We start from the raw sequence: 13,266 nt of genomic DNA on the forward strand, positions 1-13,266 counted from the left end.
TTACACTTCTGCTGCTTCCTTTCAGAGATACCACTGCTTCGTGAGGCAACAAAGTTTTCCATAGTGATGCAGGCTAAACCAGATGGAGGCAAGTCTCTTATTTTGGAGAGGAGATTAAAAGAATGCTTCTATTTCTTTTTACTGCTGCACTAGTGGTCCATTACCAAGCCTTCCCTCAAGATACCAGTGGGTATAAGATAGTCCCTTGCTACGTTTCTGAGCCAGTGCCTTAATATCTAAGGCAGTCTGGAAGAAACACAAATAATCCCATACTGGCTTGCAAGGAAGAGAAAACTTGCATGCAACACTGAATGAATGTCCCAGAGAAGCAGTGACCAATGATTCACTTTGAGTAATGCTGACTCACTTCAAGGTACTTTCCATGTACACACACACACGCTGAGAGAGTGAACGAAAATAAATGCCTGATCTCAAGAAAGTTCAAACTAAATATTGTTGTAACCTTTTACTTTACCCAGAGAGAAAAATCAGTCTTCTTTTTATGGAGAGAGACTGTTTGGCAGAGCAGCCAAAACCAGTTGTTTTTGTTTTCACAGGAGTTTCAAATCCAGAGATAACTGTTAAGGACAAGTTTTTAGGGTGTGTGGGGCAGGCCACAAAATTGCAAGTGCTTAAAGTCTGGAGTATGTAAACAAAGGCTTGCAAATGCTGCAGGGCCTCAGCATGGACTCATGTCTCAAGGGATGGGGCAAAGCCAAGTGCTGGCAGGATGGTGGCTGAGCAGCATTTGCAAAGCTTTGCCATGTTGAAAATGATACCAGAATTTGGGCAGCATAACGCAGCCCATTTTACTGACAAGCAGGCAGAGGTAGCTTGCTTGCGAGGCAGGAGCCCTCAGCCGAGTTCCCCTCTCCCAGTTCCAGAGAAATACATCCTTGCTGAAATCCTCCCCAATCTGTAGGTGCACAGACTTGGCTGAAGGAGCATGAGGACACTGCTCTGGACCAATGGTGCTTCTGTTCCCCTGTCTGCTGCCTTGATCTGCCCAAGCGAGGTCTCTGCTTAGCCCTAATCTTTTCTTGCTCACCCGTATTTTCCGCAGTCCTGTCACACTGTCAGTTTCTATCTTTTTATCTTGAATCCTCTGCTGGCTTTCCCCTCCCAGGTCCATGCTTTGTGGCATTCATTCCCCAGGCACATGCTGTTGTCTAAGTACACATCTCATGGTCACAGCAGAGACACACTTCCGTGCTGCACAAAATCCTGCTGTCCCTGCTCACACAGCAGTTCCTGGAAAATACCTTCTGGGCCTGAGACATCTCTGGGAGACTCACTGCACTTATGGGTTCTCCTTGCTGTCCTGAACAGGTCTGAACACTTGCACTTGTGCTATCATTGCCAAAGCTAGTGGGAAGTGATATGTATTCTTTTTGGCTCCTTGGCAGGATCAGGTTTCACCAAAAGTGAGTGCCACTGCTTTGTGAATATCCTCATGTGGCTTCTTGGGGTGGGGGGGCTCTCCTTAAGGTTTTCTTAGTCCTCAGTTAATTCCTCGCAAATTAAAAGCCTAAAAAGCGGGCAATGTTGTCTCAGAGCTCCTTAGTATGGTCACTGATGTGAGTTAAGTTCCTCCCCAGGAAGATGTCAGAAAGCTGGTGGTATGGGGCAGGAGGCAGAGCTTGTGGTCAGGACAGAGCCACAGCATCTTGCAACAGCCTCGAGGCTGACTGTCCTCCTCAGGGCTGATTTAGAAAACAGAGTCATGAGGTGGTACCATTGCCCCAGCAGTGCCTTTTGCTTCAATGTGGTTCAACAAGAGGAAGTGCAAAGTCTTGCACCTGGCAAGGAACCACCCCAGGTACCAGGACATGATGGGGGCCACCCAGATAGAAAGCAACCTAGCAGAACAGTACCCACGGTTCCTGCTGGACACGAAGCTGAACATGAGCCAGCAATATGCCCTTGTAGAAAAGAAGGCTAATGGTGGCCTGGGCTGCATTAGGCAAAATAATGCCTGCAAATGGAGGCAGATGATCCTTCCCCTCTCCTCAGCACTGGTGAGACCACACCTGAAGTGCTGTGTCCAGATCTGGTCTCTCGGTACATGAGAGACATGGGTGTGCTGGGAAGAGTCCAACAAAAGACCACAAAGATGATGAAGGGATTGAAGCAGCTCTTCTTTGAGGAACAGCTGAGAGAGGTGGGACTCTTCAGCCTGGAGAAGGATAGGCTCTGGGGTGCTCTCTTCCACTTACTTAAATACTTGCAGGGAGGGTGCAAAGAGGATGGAGCCAGGCTCTTTTCAGTGGTGCCCAGGGCCACGACAAGAGACAGTGAGCGCAAACTGAAACACAGGAAGCTCCCTCTGAACACCAAGCAGCACTTCTTTACCTTTCAGGTGATTTAGTGGTGGCACAGGTTACCCAGAGAGGTTGTGGAGTCTCCCTCCTTGGATATCTTCAGAAGCTGCCTGGACATAATCCTGAGCAACATGCGCTGTGTGTCCCTGCTTGAGCAGGGGTTGGATCAAGTGACCTTCAGAGGTCCCTTCCAACCTCAACCACTTTGTGATTCTGTGAATACATATTACCTGAATGCATATGAAATAAATAGAGCTGGTCAGAAATCATATGCCAGCCACCTGCAGGGAAGCTGAGTACATCCCAGCAGCCTTTAATCACCCACACCATATATTGGCCAAGAGGCTTCCATTGTGCCTGGAGCAGAGAGCAGATACTGCTTGCCAAAGGGAAGGACGAAGAACACCTGCTGCGAGATGGAAGCCAACAGGCTCTACATTAATTAAATCAGATATAAATCAATAATGCCAGTGATAATAAGAAAGAACAAGTGAGTCCAAATTATTAATATCAAAACAGATCAAAACTGGTGATATTCAAGACTGTTCCACTGAAAACTGCCCCCTTCCCCTCCCTTTCCCTGATTCTGTTTTGAAACTCCTCATGCCACGTGGAATTAAATGGAAAGCTTTCCATCTCTATCTCCTCAAAGCATCCAAAACATGATTGATTTTTTTTTCCTTTCTAAACACAAGAAAGTGCCAGCATTCTTGCACTGCACAAGGCAAACTGAGGCATGGGAATTTTAGAGGGCTGAGAGACACAGCCAGCTCAACTCACCTTGTCCTGTCTGCACTGCAATGGGATTGCACCAGTGTAAATCATAAAACAGCCATACTGACCCAGAGCAAAGTCCAGCCCCAGTGATGGCACCTGGCTCCCCACCATCTCATTCAGAGGAGTGTGTGTGCTCCTCCTCTTGCACATCTCACAGGAGGTGAGCTGCTCTGCACTTTCTCCTGCCTGGCTATGGGCTTTTTGTACATCTTTCTAGCAAGATAATTGTCTGAGACCTTTGCTCCCTTGACATGCATGATCAAACATTTTTCAAAGCACAGGGGAAATGGGGCACAAAGGAAACCTACACTTCCAGTGAAGCTGTCAAGGCTGGGCACATGCACAGTTTTTGGACCAACCCAAGCATTTTATACAGGGCACATATGTCAGGACATCATTGGCATCCTCATGCTTTGGACACTAAAAGGAGAGCGTGGGTGCCTGGAGCATCCCTATTTCCAGCCCAGGCAGGCTTGTGGGGTCAGCCCACACTATCCTGCAGAGCCTACAGTGACTCTGCCCCACAAATACAGCTCTGCTACCCCAGGTCACCACGGTGCTCAGCCGTCTGAGTGTCCCCCCATATATCAGGCTTGGGAATCCTCTACATGAAGCTGCACCATCCAGCCCCTTGCTTGCCCACTCCCAGGTGAGCCATCCCTGGCACCTCTCAGAGATGTGCTCAAACCTGTGCTCACCAGGTGGCTGCTGTTACAGAGCTGAGAGGTTTAACAGTCCCAGCCACCTGTTTATAAGCATAGATAAGAGATTTGCACAAACAGGCAGCAGACGTGAGACCTGGTTTTTGTGAAGCCAGAGGCAGAGGGGGCTCCCCACCAGTTTCAGTGTAATTTTCCCTAATTACAGAGGACAGAGTGCTCAGCAGCAGGGGTGGTCACTGGCAGCTGGCGAGGCCCATGAGGCCTGGTGGGGCATGCGGCCTCTTGCGCCCCGTGCACGGGGACGGAGGGAGGCCGGGCAGGCTGGGGGCAGCTCTGAGCGCTGTCAGTATGAGTTCAGTGGGGTATTTCTCCTTCCAAGCAGGAACAGCAGACCCGACACTCCCCTGGGGGATTTACCAAACGGTGAGGATTTTGTCAGGAATTTTGCAGAGGCCCTCTTTGGAGAGAACATTCTGTGCCTGACCTCTTTGCAGTTCATTTGGCTCACAAGACACCTTCCTGTGCTGGATTTTGCTTCTCCTCCCCTTCCCTCCCTGCCTTTGGCCTTTTCTGTGAAGAGAAACAACAATTCAACCAGCCACTCTCCTGAGCAGCGCAGCATTCACCACAGAGGAGAGGACGAGGAGAAGGTGCTTGCTCCTACGTCCGGCAGCTGAGCACGGCCGTGCAGCTCCACAAATCCAGCATCCCTGTCACCGCTGCTCTGCATTGCACTGTTCCAGCTTCAGAGCCAACTGCACTTCCAAAGAAATGAAAACTCATATATGCATAATCTTTGCAGGCGCCATCAACGGTATGAGGCAAAACAGCTTTGAAAACACTTACTCATATTCCAGCCACTCCCAATACTGGAAACATCATCAATGATAAATCATATCTTTCAATTAACCTTGATTTTTTTTTTCTTCAATACAAAACTAGCCAAGAATTTATCTTATTACAAATGATACGTATGTTTGCCGTCTACTCGCCCTCCCCCTGTTTTTTCCACTTAGGTATTCTGCCCATTTATTTGAAAGCCTCGAGGTCTAGGGAGGGACTCTTGTAGCTGCGTGGACACAATCACTTCCCAGGGAATTCAGCACCAGAGGTTGCAGCGGAGAGAGCTGGTGTTGAGCTGAGGGCTGCATCAGTATGATCTCTTGTCAACAGCCTACACTTGTCAGAAGTTTCTGGTTGTCTTGATCTTGATTGATTGCTGTTCACATCACTCAGTATGAGCAGAGGGGGAAGAAAGACACACTTTCACTTAACTGTTTAGCTGAGAAAGAGAGAGATCAGTTTAATGCACAGCCATCCCTCCTAGAAGACTGCCATAATACCAACCTGTCATTTAGACTCAGAAATCACTGGACCCCCAGATGTATTTCCGTTAAGTCAAAATACTGTCTGATTTTCAAAACACGTTAAATATACACAGAGGCAGAAGACAACAAGCTGGATCTGCAGAAACAGCAAGGTACTTTTCAGCAAAAAGTTTTACATGTTTTTGATAATCTTCAGAACAATCCCCTGGTTTTAGATCCATAGTACCTCATATCTGTCACATAACCAGCTGACTGCCTAAGCCTCCTCATTATGGGGCTTTAGGCAATTCTTTCAACACTTGTCTTTCTAGTCCAAATTTTTGAAGACATTTAAGCTCCCACCCTAATACTGAATAGTTGTTTAAATATCTTTGAACAGCTGTTCTTCAATTTCTTTGGACACAACAAGCTTAGCAAGGGCCTCGTGTCCTCTCAACATGGTTCCATTATAACTACAGGCTCTAGTCTTGGTTAGGACCCCCTGATGGGGTTAGGACCCCTCATACAAGTAATGAAAGATTATCTATCTCTTTTGGGAAGTCAGTCTCTTTCATAGTGACCTGAGGCTCAGTATATTTTTTGTCCATGCAACCACACCTGATTATGCCAAAAGCGCAGGAAAGGGCAAGTGCTGCTGTGCATCTCCTACAGCAGTGAGGAGAAAAGGGAGGAAGGAAGGAAGCAAAAACCTATTAATCATAGAATCATAGAATCATAGATCATAGAATCATAGAATCATATAATGGTTTGGGTTGGAAGGGACCACAAAGATACTCTAATTCCAAACCCCTGCCATGGGCAGGGACACCTTCCGCTATCCTGCAGTCCTGCTGACCCCTTTTCCATCATTGTACTTCCAAATGATAAGGCTTCAAAATCAGAGGTCTCTTGTACCCCCTTAATTGTCCTTCACCTTTCCAGTGTCCTCTAGGACTGCACAAGTGGTAATAACTTGTTTGTTCAGGGCAATTTTATGAATCAGCCTGCACTTACTGGCTTGACATACACGAAGTCTGACATTTCATTAATTATGTCCAGGAATCCCCAGTGTCTTATTATGCTACATCTTGGACTTTACTAAACAGTAAACATATTTGAAATGTTCTTCATAACATATGTGGAGGCAACTCTTGTCAATAAGTATCATGGGGCTGGGAGGGGAAAACAGGGAGGGAATCCTCTGAAATTCTAATGGTGTGCATCAGGGAAGGCACCCCTCAAGTTTGATTAGAGTAAGTCTTATCTAGGAGCAGCTGCAATTGTAAATCACTGACTGGGGAGGCAGAGAGATAGTCAGGCTTGATTTGGTTCTTGTTAGCAGTAGCTCTGACAGCAAACTGCCAACGTGCTGCCAACACACAGAGCACTTGCAAGGAAGGAGTCAACAGGTCTGACTGCATGGCTTCCCTGCTTTTGGAAATCTCTGCTTACCTGCCAGCATGCATACAGTTCTGAGAGAATGTCTGATTCCTACCTCACCTCCTGTAACAGCAACTTACTGCCCATGCAAGAAAAACAAAGTCCACGTGCATCCAAGAAGGGCAAAAAGATCGTCTTTGAGATCTTTATTCTATTTCTTGTTCAGATTTGCAGGATATTCTGGATAGGGAGCAAAGAAAAATGTGGGAAAAGTTGGGAGCAGTTCTATTTGCTTTCTACAGTCACTGAGTTAAGTAACATTAAGCTTGTAATAATCTTCTTACTATTCGCATAAGAAATGTATTTTTTTTTCTATAGTAAAATGTCTCCTTTCCTATGGACCTGTTTAACACCAATGAGAGAGAATCCATCCCTTCCCCCGCACTGAGATCTGAAGAGCATTCACTTGACCAATTCATGAAGCTGATATGACCATGCCTCCCCTTCCACTGCCACACAAGTTATTTGAAGCACTGATTTCAGAAACAAATGAATTTCTGTAGAAATGTGGCTGTGTGCATGCTCACTAGAAAAACAAAGAGGAATCACATTTTCAGCAGACTGTTGGCTGCAAACAATAGAGTCAGCTCTAGTGCAAAGTTCTTGTTTTAAATTTGGTACCAGCTATTGATATTCTAATCAAATCCCCAAGGCTCTGCTGGCTTTTGTGCCAGCTAACAAACTGGTCCAGATCCTCAAAGTACCATTCTCAGCCTGTGAGGAGGCCATCCTGACCCTCCTGAGCTACATCATGAACTCTTCATGTGGCCTAGAGCTGAAAAACCTATGCCACATACCTTGGAAAGCCAAAGGGCCAGAAGTGATCTGGGAGTAGTTCCCAGATAGGGCATTACAGTGGGCTTCCGGAGGAGTCAAGGGAGAAGGGTTGGGCTGGCCAGGCACTTGTATTTGTTTCTACTGCCCCTGCTGTCTCAGTTCCTCTCGGAGTTTGCAATGCAGGCAAGGTCACCCAGCAACCCTTGCATCCTGAACTAGCTCCAGCCTGAGAGCCATGCCTGAGCCACCCTCGCGGGATGACTTCCACCACAGCACAGCTGTGCCCTGCAGTCCCTGCCAGCTTCCAGCACACTTGCAGGCTCACAGAGAAGGATTGGTGTTCTTTCCTGCAGGGCATGTGTTTGGTGGTGATTGGCCTCCTTTGGAAATGATTGAATAAGAGCCCTTGGTCAAATCCTAGACTCAAGAATGTTAAGTACAACTTTCCATGACTTCAGAGACAGCTGTATTATTATAAAGGACAGAATTTGGGCTTAGGCTTTCTAATCTCCCTACAAAACTAACATTTGAAGTAAAAAGTAGGCTGAAAAGCAAGAAAAGTGATTTCACTAGATGTTGAGCAAGTTGTTCAACCCTTCAGATGTCAAAGGGAAAACACTCAACTTGTAGTAACAGTCCAGCTCCATTCCACAGATGAATCTCTGGTAATGTATAGAAGACACAAAGAGTAATCCTAAACCACAGGCACTTGTGTTGAAGGATTTTCCCCCAGCCCCTAACACTAAACTATAAACTATAAACTAAACTATACGACTATGATGTATGCCTCCAGCTAGAACTTGCCCGATGTCATCAAGAAACTCTTTTAGCAAGACCCCCACAGCTTCTGTGCAGATCTGAACTGTTGCCTTATGGCTCGGGGATGGTGCTGGATAAAATTTCAGAGCAAAGACTCCTAGAAAAGTTTCAGAACAATGCTATGGCAGCACTCTAAGGGATTGCTTATGCCTTGAGTAGCCTAACTTGAACTCCCAAGCCCATTACTTGATCAACACATCAGAGACCTAGCAACGCTCCCTCCCCCTGCCCCAAGACAATTACATTAGTGAGGTGAGATAAGTTCTTGTCTCTGAGGAGACCGAGTTTATTGGGTTTACAAGTTCTTCTTTTTTTTTTTTCTTTTTTTTTCCTCCCACTGTCCTGTAGAGGAGGGGGAGTGAGAAAGCAGCTGGGTGTCTGGCAGCCAGCCAAGGTCAAGCCATCACACTAAGTCTAGTGAAGTGGTAATGTCCACACTACCAAAAGGTCTTCCTCCATGCTGGAGACGTGTTGGTTAGGCAGGAGACGTGGTCTTCACACAGCTGTAAAGAAAATGGGGCTGTAGCTATTAGACAGAGGTGGAGTAGAGGAAATTACAGTTTTACCTGAATTTTTATGTGTTTTGTTCTTGTGGGAAAATGGAATTATTAATTCATGATTGTTTAAATTTCCCTTGGTTACCTATGTTCCATACACTGGTATTAATTTCTTCTTTTCATGTACAAGTATTTTTATTCTGATTGACTGCACTAATATTTGAATAAAATTATTATTTGTTAAAAGATAAATTTCAGCTTCTTAAATACTTCAGTGATTAATATGCAGTTTTTCCTTTTTTCCTTTGAGTACTGGCAAAATAGGCAAAACCTATGGAGATTTGACCTTTTCCCCAAAAGAGGTACTCACTCTTGTTTTTGTTCAGAATGTTCAGATTGAATCATTCATCTTTTTTTTCTTTTTTTTTTTTAAAGAAAGAGTTTGAATTGTACATCGACCATGAGCTACACATGTGCTACAGTAAGTACAAATATATTATCTAGATTTTTAATACAAAATTACTATTTACGTCATTCAGTTCATTCTTGCAGAATTGCCTAGGCACTTGACTAACCACTTGTATATAGAAATGAGTATTTTTGCTTGAGCAATTGAGAGCCTTATTTCAAAAGTAGAACAACCCTCTGAAAGCTTGTTTACTACATAATACAAGCTCAAAGGATATTGTTGTTCAGATTATAGAAAATGAATGCTATCCTCCCTGCATTCTGAGTATTGGATTACATCTCGGTTTATTTTTTTTTTCAGTAAGATATATTATTGATTTTAAGACAAGGCTGTGCCCACATATGTTGCAGATAGTTGTAGAGCAGAATTTCTGTCTCTCCACATTTACAAAGTCTTTTTCCAACATATTTTTCCCAAACAGGACATCAAAATCTGTTTCAATCATATTTTTTGAAAAATGAAATTTAGAAAATATTCAGCTGTTTTTTAGCAGTTCTAACCTTTCCACAGGTAAGCTGGGTAATTACTTTCTATCAGATATTAATGATGCAAGTACATTCCTGCAAAGCATGAGCTCTAGTTTAATCAGTGTCTTTCTACAGAGTATATCCTGTAGGAATATCTTTTTGCCACACAGCATTACCAACCTTCTCTTCAAGGGTTCAGTGGTACTCCTTCCTCCTGCGGAGGGATGAAAATGTCCTTCCCTCACTTTTGGCAGATCACATTAATAAACATTTCAATGTTATCCATTGGTAACAATCATAATTTTTAAAAATCGTGCATTTCCATGAAGTCAAACATCAATCTTCATACTCTCTACCCTACTTACAAAAGACCATGGAAGATTCCTGGATCTATTTTATTTCCATTGGCAAAGGTATCTATTTGGCTTAGAGACTGCCTGCTTATAATGGGCTTATAGTGGATTTGCAGCAGGAGAGCAAGGCAAGGAAGCCAAAAAGCACAGGTAGAGCTGGCAGTACCTCTACAGGCTGACAAAACCAGGGCTGCGGAGATTGTCAGAGCAGCAGTGCCAGCCACCCCAGAGCTTCAAGGGCAGATCAAAATTGCAGTCGAGCCTGTCGTCAATCATAGTACTCCAAAGGCAGTGATGTTGCAGCTGGTGGGAGAGGGAGATGGTGAGGAGCTTGGCAAGATTTCAGCCTGCTTCTAGCCTTGTTAAGGACAAAGAGTTTCCACAGCCCAGTGGCTTTCTCGAGTGTCAGACTAAGGTTTCTTATTGAAGAGATCTCCTGAACTAAGTGTCTATCTTGGGAATGCAGGTTCAAGAGCTAGATTCAGCCTGAGCTGACAGCTTTATGCTATCCTGATTAGATGACTTCCATCTGAATGTTTGATCCTACATTATGAAGGTCTCTTTAATTAGACAATATTCATTTCATTAACTCTGCTTTCAGAATATAAGAGCCTAACAGCAGGGACTGATTATTCTTTTCAGTGCAATGCAGATATTTTATTTTTTATGATCCAGTTGGGAAATACTTTTGGGAAACACTTGTTCAAAACAAAACAAGACAAAAAACGGGATTTTCCTAAGCCAAGAAAAAATACTCCTAAAGAAATATTTTGGCTACAGAAGGTTGTGCTGGGGTGGTACTAATGATGTACCTTTTTTGCTGCTCTAAATTCAGGGCAATGAGAAGTGCAGCAAAGTGGAATCATAGTACTCTTTGGGGTGATTCAAACGTGCACACAACATGTAGACTTGGGGTAATCTGCATATACTCTCACTTGCTCTCCCACTCTGTGCTTCCCTCCTCCATCAGCTAGATCCCAGGCCTCTTCAAAACTGATGACAAAATTTCCATCGACTCATACAGGCTTTGGACTGGATCCTGGCTTGCAATATATGTCTGCTCAGTATGTTGAATATAAAACAAGCAGAACCAGGAGGGCAAATCCCCCAGATTTGTTGCTGTTGTTTTTTAAGGGGAAAATAAATAAATAAATAAAATTGTCAAGATATCAGGTAGGAAGGGCTATAATGTGTGAGAATTTGCTCAAGGGGGGGGTGCTAATTTCTTTTTCATAGCAAAGCAGAACAATTAATTTGAAATTGTCTAAGAAGGAAGAAGGATATTAACCTCCAACTTTTTCATTAATCCTTAGGATAGCAATATAAGTGGTACTAGCAGCCCAAATTTTAGCTCCAGTATCTAAAGCATTTAAATTTCTTCACTAAGGCATTCTGAAAATAAAACTTTTTTTTTTTTTTCTGAAAGACCTACTTATGAGAAAATCTAGGATAGAGGAATAACACCTAAAAGATGCCAGATAAATAGGTGCTAAAGATTTAGAAACATTACACCACCCAAACCTGACAAAGTTATTGCTCTGGAGGCTTTAAGCTGCCCAGGGCAGAGTTGGTTATGTCTTTGGTGAGAGCCTGCTAGAAGGCTTCTCCTTCGCATCATGGGGCTCTGAAATCCATGAAATCCAGTCTTTCTCCTGCCAGAAAGCAGGATCTGGCAGGGTAGGAAGGAGATAATGAATTCTCCTATGGGCTGGAGCTGGCATCTTCCATCCCCTTCATGTCCTTACCATCCTTTTCTGCTTTTCATCCAGAAAGGAGAATGATTCAGCTGGGCAGGATTCAATGGAAAGGCTGCAGAGCCAGCACACCAGGCATAGGCTGAGCCACCTGGAGCTGGACCCAAAGGCAGTGGGGACAAGTGGGAGCCCCTCAAAAGCCCTAGGTTTTACATGCTTTGCTCCATTTGTAAAGCAAGATTCATCAGGAGAGTGGGAGTAGATGAGAAATTCACCATTTGCAGGACCTGGCTCACAGCTTCCATCAGTATCAGCACTTACCCAATTTCGTGGACCCTCTGGCTTGTGCAGGGTTCCTACTCAAGGTTTTTAACATCTGCATCCTGTGATTTTAAATGCAGCTTCACCAGATTTAAGCCCTACACCCACCAACACATATAGCCCCACAGTGCTGCTGGTGGAGCCAGGCCTGTGCTCTCAGCAAGTACACAGGAGGCAAGACCTGGCTGTGACTGAGCAGCCCAGGACAGTCTGACTGCAGACCCCTCTGTACACATGCATGACCTTCAGGGACCTGTCCACCTCAAACTACAAGCAGTGTTTGGAGACTCGCTGGGCCTCCATCTTCAAGTGGGTTTCAGTCCACACAAACTGTGGCTGTGTAGCCTGGCCCAAAGGCAAGCTATGTAAGACATTTAATTTTTTAATCTTATTCTTTGGGGTCTTTTGTTTGTTTTTCAGTATGTGTTTCATTATGTTATATAGTGCCGTGGCTCTGGGGAAGCTAACTAAGAGTACTGTTGCATTATTTTATTATGAGTTCTGCTTTCCAGACATGCTCCAACTGTTGAAGCTTTTTCTCTGATAACCAAATCGCCTGATAGTGCTGTGATAGTTGGGACTAACAAGACAAAGGGGCTGTGCTATATTACACAGTGAAAACCTGGTAGCTTTAGCCATTGGATTTCATGGAGCAAGGATTCTTTCATGGAGCATGGATTCTTTGCTATACAAAGAATATAATACAACTGTAAGGCAGTACCACCCAGAAAGGATGCCGAGACCATCCATCAGGTGCAGTAAATCATGAGCTGGGATGCAATGTTGTGAATGTTATGGTGCATGAGCATGTTAAACTGTATGCACAGCTCCATTTTCTGGAGGGTGTGCAGAGAAAAAGTCAGGCTGCGTGAACAGCAGGATCTTATAGCTGAAGAACCTGGATGCTGCCATGAAGGAGACAATTGAACGAGCCCTCTAACCACTAAGTGTCTGTGTGGAGCTGCACAACTCGTTCATGTTTCTTCTTCATTCATAATCCTTGGCCCATCCCCCATGATGGATGTCCGAATGAAGACTCCACAATATCACGTTTTGACTGCATGCAGTGCTGCTGAATGCTTGGGATTATGGAAAAAAAAAAAAAAAAAAAGGAAAAAAAAAGCAAAAAAAGCAGCCCTATCTATTTTACAGTGGATGCTGTGTAAATGTGTAAAAGTGGATGCTGTAAAACTAGGATGTGCTTTTTCCCATAACATTGTTCTCTGCCCTTCACTTGTGGTGGGGGAACAGACAAGGCTGTGACGTTCTCAGATGCTGCCATGCGTCACGGGCAGCAGGAAATGGAGGAAACTTTTGTTGCTGCCTCTGGATTGAGGTTCATGTGCTATTAATACAGCACAA

Source organism: Anser brachyrhynchus (genome assembly GCF_964034855.1).
Source record: "Anser brachyrhynchus genome assembly, chromosome: Z".
NCBI classification, from domain to species: domain Eukaryota; kingdom Metazoa; phylum Chordata; class Aves; order Anseriformes; family Anatidae; genus Anser; species Anser brachyrhynchus.